Source organism: Motacilla alba, chromosome 14 (genome assembly GCF_015832195.1).
Source record: "Motacilla alba alba isolate MOTALB_02 chromosome 14, Motacilla_alba_V1.0_pri, whole genome shotgun sequence".
NCBI classification, from domain to species: domain Eukaryota; kingdom Metazoa; phylum Chordata; class Aves; order Passeriformes; family Motacillidae; genus Motacilla; species Motacilla alba.
In genome coordinates this window covers 8,772,396-8,780,928 of record NC_052029.1, presented here as the reverse complement: position 1 = coordinate 8,780,928, position 8,533 = coordinate 8,772,396, and the positions used below count along the sequence as shown (strand labels likewise).

The 8,533-nt window shown below is 47.3% G+C and overlaps 1 long non-coding RNA gene across 1 annotated transcript; it reads right to left on the bottom strand.

Annotated features, from left to right (window-relative positions):
- Positions 1-3,386: 3,386 nt before the first annotated feature.
- Positions 3,387-5,550, bottom strand: LOC119707166. Its single transcript, XR_005258699.1, has 3 exons — positions 5,262-5,550; positions 4,465-4,529; positions 3,387-3,464 (listed from the first exon to the last, which is right to left on the bottom strand). It is a non-coding gene; the product is annotated as an uncharacterized LOC119707166 (long non-coding RNA).
- Positions 5,551-8,533: the final 2,983 nt, after the last annotated feature.

Genomic DNA, 8,533 nt, shown 5'->3' with positions numbered 1-8,533 from the left:
CTGGTCTGGCTGTGTCTGGTGGCACTGAGTGCCCCTTCAAAAGCTGCTGTCTCATTGCAGGCCTTAGAGTCTCCAGTTTTCCAGCTGGAGGACAGTGAGGACAACCTGCCCTTCCATAGCTCCAGGGGAGGCAGAGGAAGGGCCCAAAGTCCTGCCCAAGAGGCAGGAGGGAGCACACTTGGGCTGCTCCTGTCAGCAGGGCAGTGGCTCCTATAAAAGCATCCTGACAAGTGAATGTCCCTGGCCTTTCATTGCCTCTCAAAGTGTGACAGCAGTGGCATCCTGCACCAAGGAGAGGGGGTGAAAGGTGCAGATCTTTGAATTAGGTACCTAAACCTCTCCCTCATGGTGAGCTCCATGAAGAAGATCAAAAGGTTTCTGACCTCAAAGCTAGGTGTCACCTGAAAGGGAAAAAAAAAAGACATTTAACTTTCTAAACTAATTCAAAGTCAAACTACTGGTGGCAGAACATGCTGCTCTCTGCCTGCCCTATTTCAAGGCTTGGCTGCGAGTCAGTGGCGTTTGAGCTGCAGCCAGCTGTGCCTGTCCAAGTGGATCCCTGGGGAGCCCCAAGCCTGGCTGCTCTCTGCCCACGCCTCTGCAGTGTCCTGATCTCTGGGAGACAGGCTGGATGCTGCACACTGCAGGTTATGGCTGAGTCTCCCCAAAAAACAGCACCTTCTCCCAAGCTGCCCAGCCCAGCTGGTGTGGCTCCCCCTCTCAGGGGAAAGGCGAGCGTTCCTAAGGGCAGCTGCCAAGGAAACCTCCTGCCTCCATAACACAAGAGCTTCACTCTCCTTCCTCAACAACCTCAGCCAAAAATGCTGTGCCTTGACCAAGCCCCAGCAGCAGCAACTGTGTCAGCCCCAAGCCATGGGCAGATGTTCATCATCCTAACACTGAAATACAAGACAAAAACAGTCCCTGTTGACTCTGGGGCTGTTTCTGAGGGAAGGCACACGAGCAGGATTGGCTCATCTCACTGTGATAGCCCTGTCACCAGAAACATCACCGAGTCCAGACAGGCTTCAGGTGATGAAAACTGAAATGCAGCACAAGGACTTTTGACCTTCAATTCTCCTTTTGCTGAGATACGTCACTGCATTCTCACAGCCTGAGCAGTCCCTTTGCTGGATCCATTTGTGACGTGTCATGTTTTTGCCCAAACTCCATTTCCTTCCTTCCAAAGCACTAAGATTTGCTTATGACTCAGCCTCAATAAAACACACAGCAAGGACCATCAAAATGTATGTGCAATGCAGGGATAAAATTCACAGGCTACATTCTTAGGCTAGAATCTCCACTGCCCTTTATTTCCCCTCAAAAAGAATATTAACTCACACTAGGTCTTGGTGCAAAGTAAATCTACCAGCAAAAGAGGAGTTTTAAAGGGAATCTATATCTCCATGTGATAAACAAAGTGATAGATGGGGCTGCAGAGGCTGTGATAGCCCTGGAGAGCCCACGCTCCCAAGCCTGTATAGGACTTGGAGCAGCAGAGCTCCCCAGCCACCCTCTGCCTGAACAGAGATCCCACCAGCTCCGAGGAAATCACTTGCTGAGGAGTGTGGGTGGGAAGCAGAGAAGGAAGCCAGGGGGATTTTTTCTAGTTTAGCATTCACAAATTTGAAAAGAGCATTTCAGGCAAAGCCTCGTTTATTCTCAATGAAGATGGAGAGGCTGTGGATTCTCCCTGTTGGTGTTTGAGAACTGGCCCCAGGGTCTACCTGGTTGTTAGCCAGAGCTCTTCAAGTTCTCTTGACAGAATGGCCTTGAAGAGCTTTGCTCTTTACACAGAGAAGGGAGTGGGGAGGTAACTCTGGGGCAGGTACATGGCATTATCTGTCCTGTACAGGGTGGAGACTGAGACTCAGCACCCTGTATTAATCCACCAGTTTCAAAAGTCTCTCATGATATGCATTTGAAATCTGATCCTAAATTCTTTGAAGTTATGCTTTTCACTGAATTTAGTGGAATTTCACACAGTCTCTAATCTCTCTGGCTTTCTTTTTAAGCAGCCACTTGCTTTCATAAGACAGACACCCAGGCACCCCATGTTCTCTAGCAACAATAAAGCTTGTAAGTGTCCAAGCACAAGAACTGAGTGAAGGGAAATAAAGGGAAATTACAAACCCAAAAAAACCCAACAAACAAAAAAAAAAACCCACCAAACAAATAATTCTAATTTCTAATAAGAAATAAAAATATGGCCACTTTGCATAAATTCACTTCTAGGGATTGACTCAGTCAAAAATTGTCTTTAAAGTGCATGAAATCTATTTTTTACAGATGTAAACTAAGAGGCTTATGGAAAAACATCCCTAAAAAAATCTCATCTTTAAAGTTTCAGTATGACATGTAGCACTGAACTTGAGGGTTACTTTAGACATGCTTTCAGCAGCAATACCCTTGTGTAACACCAAGTGAGCTGAGGATAATTGTAATGAAACAGCCTCTATGGCACCAGCTTTCCTTTCCTATCAGCAATCCTGCAGGATGCTGGTAACACAGCTCAATTATGAAAGAAAAAAAAACAGATTTTTGGGAGTTCTGGAGAGTGCTGCTCCACTGGAATAACCGGAGCAGTTCAGCACCTGTTGTACTGCTCAGAACTAATTTCTGCGTCTGAAACAGAAAAATCACAACTGAACAATGCATTTCAGGCACTGCAGTAACCTGCTCTCGGGTCTGGGGGTGAACAGGGGAGCACTCCTCAAAATGAGGAGAATAAACCACCCTGCAAACCTTCATTCCAGCTGTGAATTCAGACTTGCTCAGATTTACACCAGCTGAGATTCTGGCCCAAAAACTGGCAGAAAATGAGCTATCAGTGACAACAGATGGGAGGGCAGGACAAGGACAGGGCTGAAAGAGCTTTTCAGAGCAATTCTTTTCCTCTCCTGCAAAAGCTGTAGTGTAGATCTTCAGTAAAGGTCCTTTGATTCCTGTTGAGCTCTGCTGGTCAGTACAAAGATGTGACCCTTTCTAAATGTCATCTTGTATCCATGGTTTAATGTGACAAAAATCTGCCTGAGGCAGGATAACCAGTCTTTAGTTTCTGTTTTGTTGTGTTTGGTTTTTTTTTTTCCCTTTCACTTGCTTATTGGTTATGACTTAATTTGCCATAGTTTAGTTTAGTTTAGTTAAATTTACTGGAACCAGCATTTTACTCTACATGTTCACTGTGATGAGAACCTGGTTTCCTTTGCATTAAAACTCCATGAAATGTAAAAGTTTTATAAATGAGGAAGCTTTCCTGGTCTATCTCCATTTACAGAATTACCATCCTGTTTAGAGTTAGATAAACCAGGAACATCTCAATGTGCAAAGGCAAACCCGAGTATTTAATCCATCAGCTTCTGAGGTTTTTCCCGAGATGCTGGCGAGCTTCTCCGTGGCCAGCAGGTGACAGTCTCAGCAACAGAAACCCCGAGCACATCGCGAAGAGGGGATTGTTCAATCAGCTGCGGGGATACAAACGTTATTGTTTTGTTTTGTTTTGTTTTGTTTTGTTTGAGATACATACACAGTCTACAACAGGGGCCAATATTTTTCACCAAACATGCCACTGAAGAGGAAGGCCAGAAAAAATTCCGGGTGTAATTTCCCACTTCCCTGAGGAGATAAGGGCATTAAAGACACTGCATTCATGAGGTGCCAGCACCATTCTTAGCAGCATTCAGAAAAAACCCTTTACACCTCAGCGTGGGTGTGAAACCTGCAGATGTAAATAAAAGCGCTTATAAATCAAGCATGTATTTGAAGCACAAGTGCATTCAAGGGTGGCACAGTTACACTGGCTGATATCTTTAATGTGTTGAGGAGTGAAGAGGATGTAGAGAATCTCTGTGTGCATTGTGGGTGACTGTAACCATTCCCTGCAGCAGTCACCCCAAGAAACCTCACGGCACCCTGCACCATCCACAGCTACACACCAGGAGGTTCTCCAGCAGAAGTTGCTGTACTTGGCCAGGGTCACTCTCTCCCCAGCTTAAGGAAGTTTTCTCATGCTCAGAGCAGAAAGCCACAAATCATTTGCTTGATCAAATTCATTTTAATACAGCTGGGACTTTGTCTGTGCAAAGGTCAAGTATAAACTTTTTTAATCCAAATTGTTTGGCCAGTTTGAGATTTATCCAGGCAGAGCCTCAGGGAGGCTATAACAATAACTTAACATACCAGAGATATGCTGATTTAAATACCTGTGTCTGGTGGTTTTCCTTGTGAAATGAAAATTTGAAGGTGTGCAAATTCCCAGTCACAAGGACTTTAATCCCATGCCTGGTGTCACAGACCATTCTGATTCAAATTATGTTTTAACTGAATTCTACCAGCTGCATTAAATCATAAAACTTATCCATGATTCTCTACAGTTTAAAGAAAACATTTATGCATTACTAGTGTGATAAAGGAATGTGTTGAGAAAACAAACAAATATGATGTTGACTGCACTGTAAATCTCACCTGCATTGCTGCTCCTTTGTCCTGGTGTTCAGAGCTGTAACTGTGGAGGAGACTCACTGCCTTCCCTGTATGGCCAAACAAGGGATGGGGTGAACCACAGGACAGGTTGCATTTATTACCCAAACAGAAAAGGAATTATCAATAGGTGATAATTCCTACTGATATCAGTAGGATATCAGTATATATCCTGATATATACTGTTGTAAAACTGTTGTAAAAGTTGTGAAGTGTGTCCTTACCTTGGTTTGTTTAACACAAGCTTGGAAAACAGGTCTAATTTGGATTTGAAGTGGATGTGACATCCAACACTATTGTCATTTACCCACACTTTGCCCCCTGAGAGCACCTTTCTTTGATTATATAATGGAAAATTACATAATTTTCTCCATAATGTTTCAATAATTATTTATTTCTCTGTCCTCCCCATGCATTCGTCTCCTTTCTGACACCCATCTTTTTCTCCATAGTGATTTCAAGATTCTCCTTCTTTCATTTCTCCTTCTCCCCTTCTCCTGACTATCCCCATTCCACAGAACACTGCAGAGAGCAGACTCTGCCCTGGGCAGTGCCAGGAGCCAGGTGTGAAACCCTCTGCAGTAACAGAGGAACCATCTCAGGGTGGTCACACGAATCTCACTGCCTCCTTGATGCTGCCAACCAATGGGAGCACCAGGATTTGTATGCTGCCCTGAGAAAAAGCAGGGCACGTATTAGGCAAACTAATCACGCTGCAGGGATTTGTGGAATGAAAAGCACCTCTGCTCGGGGCTCAGAAATGGAGTGAATCAACCACTCACCATTGCCGGGGCAAATTCACCTGCTGTCTCCTAATTCTCTTCTGTCACGTTCATGATTGCAGCGTCTCAGCCTCCAGGAGCAGGTAGCAGAGCCTGGCCAGCCCATGATGAAGGCTCTCAGTGTGTCTCAGGGCAATCTGAAGTGATTTACACGGGGCTGGCTTCCCCCTGTTCCTTCAGCCCTGGCTGTGCCTGGGGCCTCCACACGCTCCCTAATGCAAACAAAGTAATGCAGACCTAATGATTGCTGTCATTTCCATGTGCCTACTGCTGATCTCTTAATGAAATATTCCCCTTAAATTGCACTGGCACAAGCAGAGTTCTGTGCTGGCAGGAGCTGCAAAACCGGAGTGCCCAGTGAAAAGGTTCTGCAGTACAAAGGAAAGCTGGTAGTGAAACACTGCTCCACTGTTTTTGTGCCTGCTCCTGCAATAAACACAACACCTGCCAGGCTTTCTGAAGGGTGAGAAGAGAGCAGAGGATGGAAATTGCCTTTATCTCAGGCTGGGGCACAGGAAAACCAGCTGAAATGAGTATGACGGTCTGTGGGGATATGGATTTGGTATTCAGGGATGGGTGAGTGGTGTCTGCTCAGCGCTGCTGTAACAGCCTTGCTCCCTCCTGTCAAATCCTGCTGGGAGCACTGCTGCAGAAGAGAAACACTGGGAACATGCAGCACCACACAGACTCTTTGTTTACCTATTGGCACAAGCAGTAAACCAAAAATTTGTTGGGGGAAAGCTAAAAATCTGTTCAATGACCAAATGTGTGTTGTAGGAAATAGGAGGAGTAAAATTACTGAAAAGCATTGAGGTTTTTAAAAGTTGACTATATCGTACACTCAGTCTAAAATAAAGACAAATAGATACCAAACATGTTCTTCACTATTCCAGAGATGAACAAGAGAATTGAGCTCACCTTTCCTTAGGCCATCAGCTCTTGCAGAATTGCATGGCATAAGGGGAGGTCTCTAAATTTTGCCTCTGCTCTGGCCTTGCACACCTCAGCCCTTCCCCAGCCTCCTCCAAACACTGATCACAAGCAAGCAGTCACTGCCCGCAGGCACTGCAGGGTCCCAGGAACTGATGTAGGAGTAGAGAGCACCATCTGAAATCAGGGAATTCACACAGTCTGCCTGGGTCACAGCACCCACTCCATCCTACCTACAGTGAGGAAGTGCAGAAGGTGCTGATGAATTTGTGGTTGACTGATAGGAATACTTTTCCCCTAAATAAAAGCCTATTTAAAGTGCATATTTTTCAAAGCTAACTAGATGGAATGTAATGCAACGGGAGCTGTGATTTAGTCCAGCTACTCTACCAAACCCTCCTGTAATTTCCTGGATGATTTGGAGTCCTGTCCTACACTTTTTCATGATAGCTAACACTAAAAACTGCCTCAGCAGGCGAGATATCAGTCCTGTTCAGTGCTGACCCACTAGTAATGGTTGAGAGGGGCATTATCTTCCCTGTTCTATCAGCACAAGGCAAATGAGGGAGGCAGTTTCCTTCAGGGAACCAGGGCTGTGTTAGAGACACAGGAAGAAGGGAACAATGCCCAAGATTTGCATTTGCTGAAGGGCTCAGCACATTGCTCCCTTGTGAGCCAGCCAAGACCGACAGCACATGAATCCTTGTGATTCATCCTTCCCCCTGGTCTACCTCTCTGTATCCAGCACGGCACAGAGACCTCTGTGTGTTTATTTATACACAAAAAGGTCTTTACTTGCTACTGTAGTATTTGGGTGCTTGGCTCAGGGTCCCAAGTTGGAGCAGGGGTACAGACTGATCTGTTGAACCAGTATTTTCCACTTTTCTGCCAGACTGCTGGGTGACCTTGGGCAGTTTACAGCAACTTCACCTCTCTCCACCTCGGTTTCTGTAAAATTATCCTGCTTAACTTTGATTGGAGTGTAGCTGATGCAAGGGCAGGGTATGTTGTTTACATGTGACTCAAATAAAACCAGTGCCTAAGATCTGAAAGCAGCAAGATAGTGAAATTGAGAAAGAACAGAGCAGGAATGTGAAATTGTTCCCCTGCCTCAGCTTTTCTCTGCCTGCTGCCCTTCCTAAACACAGGCAATTACAGTCCAACCCCACCATCCAATTTACTCCCTGTCAGCCACACTGAGAAGTTCAGGCTACCCCCCAAGGCATCATAAATGACAGGTAAATAAGCCCACACATGTTAGGAAGAGTCTCTTTAAAGGTTACAGTCCTGCTGTGCTGAAGAACGCACGTTTCAGGGCAGATCCTTCCCTTTGGAAGGCTCTGGGTGTGGAAACCTGGCAAGAAGGGCAGGTGTTCAGGAAGGACACATTCCAGGCACTCCCTGCTGCTGATGCCATGCAGGGGAAGCATAACCCAGGGATGCAGGAGTGCATAACCCAGAGATGCAGGGCTGCATGACCCAGGGATGCAGGAGTGCACAACCCAGGGATGTAGGTGTGCACGACCCAGGGATGCACAACACGGTGGAGCTGCCGGTCGTGGATGTGTCAGGCAGATGGACTCTAAGCTGTTGAAAAGGCTCCTGAGTTTCTGCTGCTCATGAACATCATATACAGAAACTGTGTTTTCCTCCTACCAATAACTCCTCCTGGAGTTTGTAGGAAGCCCCGTCTAAGGGTTGAACTGTAGAGAAGGTGAAAAGCAGGGCACCAGCTGCCCGTGTTGGGTAGGAGGCAGGCACGGAGCAGTGCCCAGCACCTTCTGCAGGACCTGCCGCGCTCGCAGGGGCTGACCCTGCGTGTGAAGTGTCGCTTGCACCGTACGCAGGCTCCCGACGTTTTCTCTTCCGAGTGTTTGTTTAGCTGTTGTCTCCGGCTGTGGCGGGTCGGAAGCTGCATCTGGAGAAGGTTTGGACGTATCCAGCCCCTTTCAAAATCCCCCGTTGTCAGAGGGCTGAAATCCCCCTCACCTCTGCCGTCCCACACCTGGCCGTGGGTGTGTGCATGCCCAGCCAGCCTGCCCGGGAGGGGCTTCCGAGCCCTTGCAGAGACAGGAGCAGGCAGGAATGCCGGTCCGTGTGCCCGCTCCCGCCCCGCGCTGTGTCCTGCCCGTGTCACCGGAGCACGCAGGGCTGCGGCCATGCCTGTGTCCCCTGTGCAAGCCCGCTCTTGCTTCCCGCGCCGATCCGTGCCCGGCTGCACACGCAGCGCGGGGTGCCGGCTGCGGAGCGGGAGAGCGGGATGTGAGGATGGGGTAGCGGGAGTGAGGGTGAGTGTGTGAGCAGTGTGAGCCGTGTGTGAGCAGTGTGTGTGTGTGAGCAGT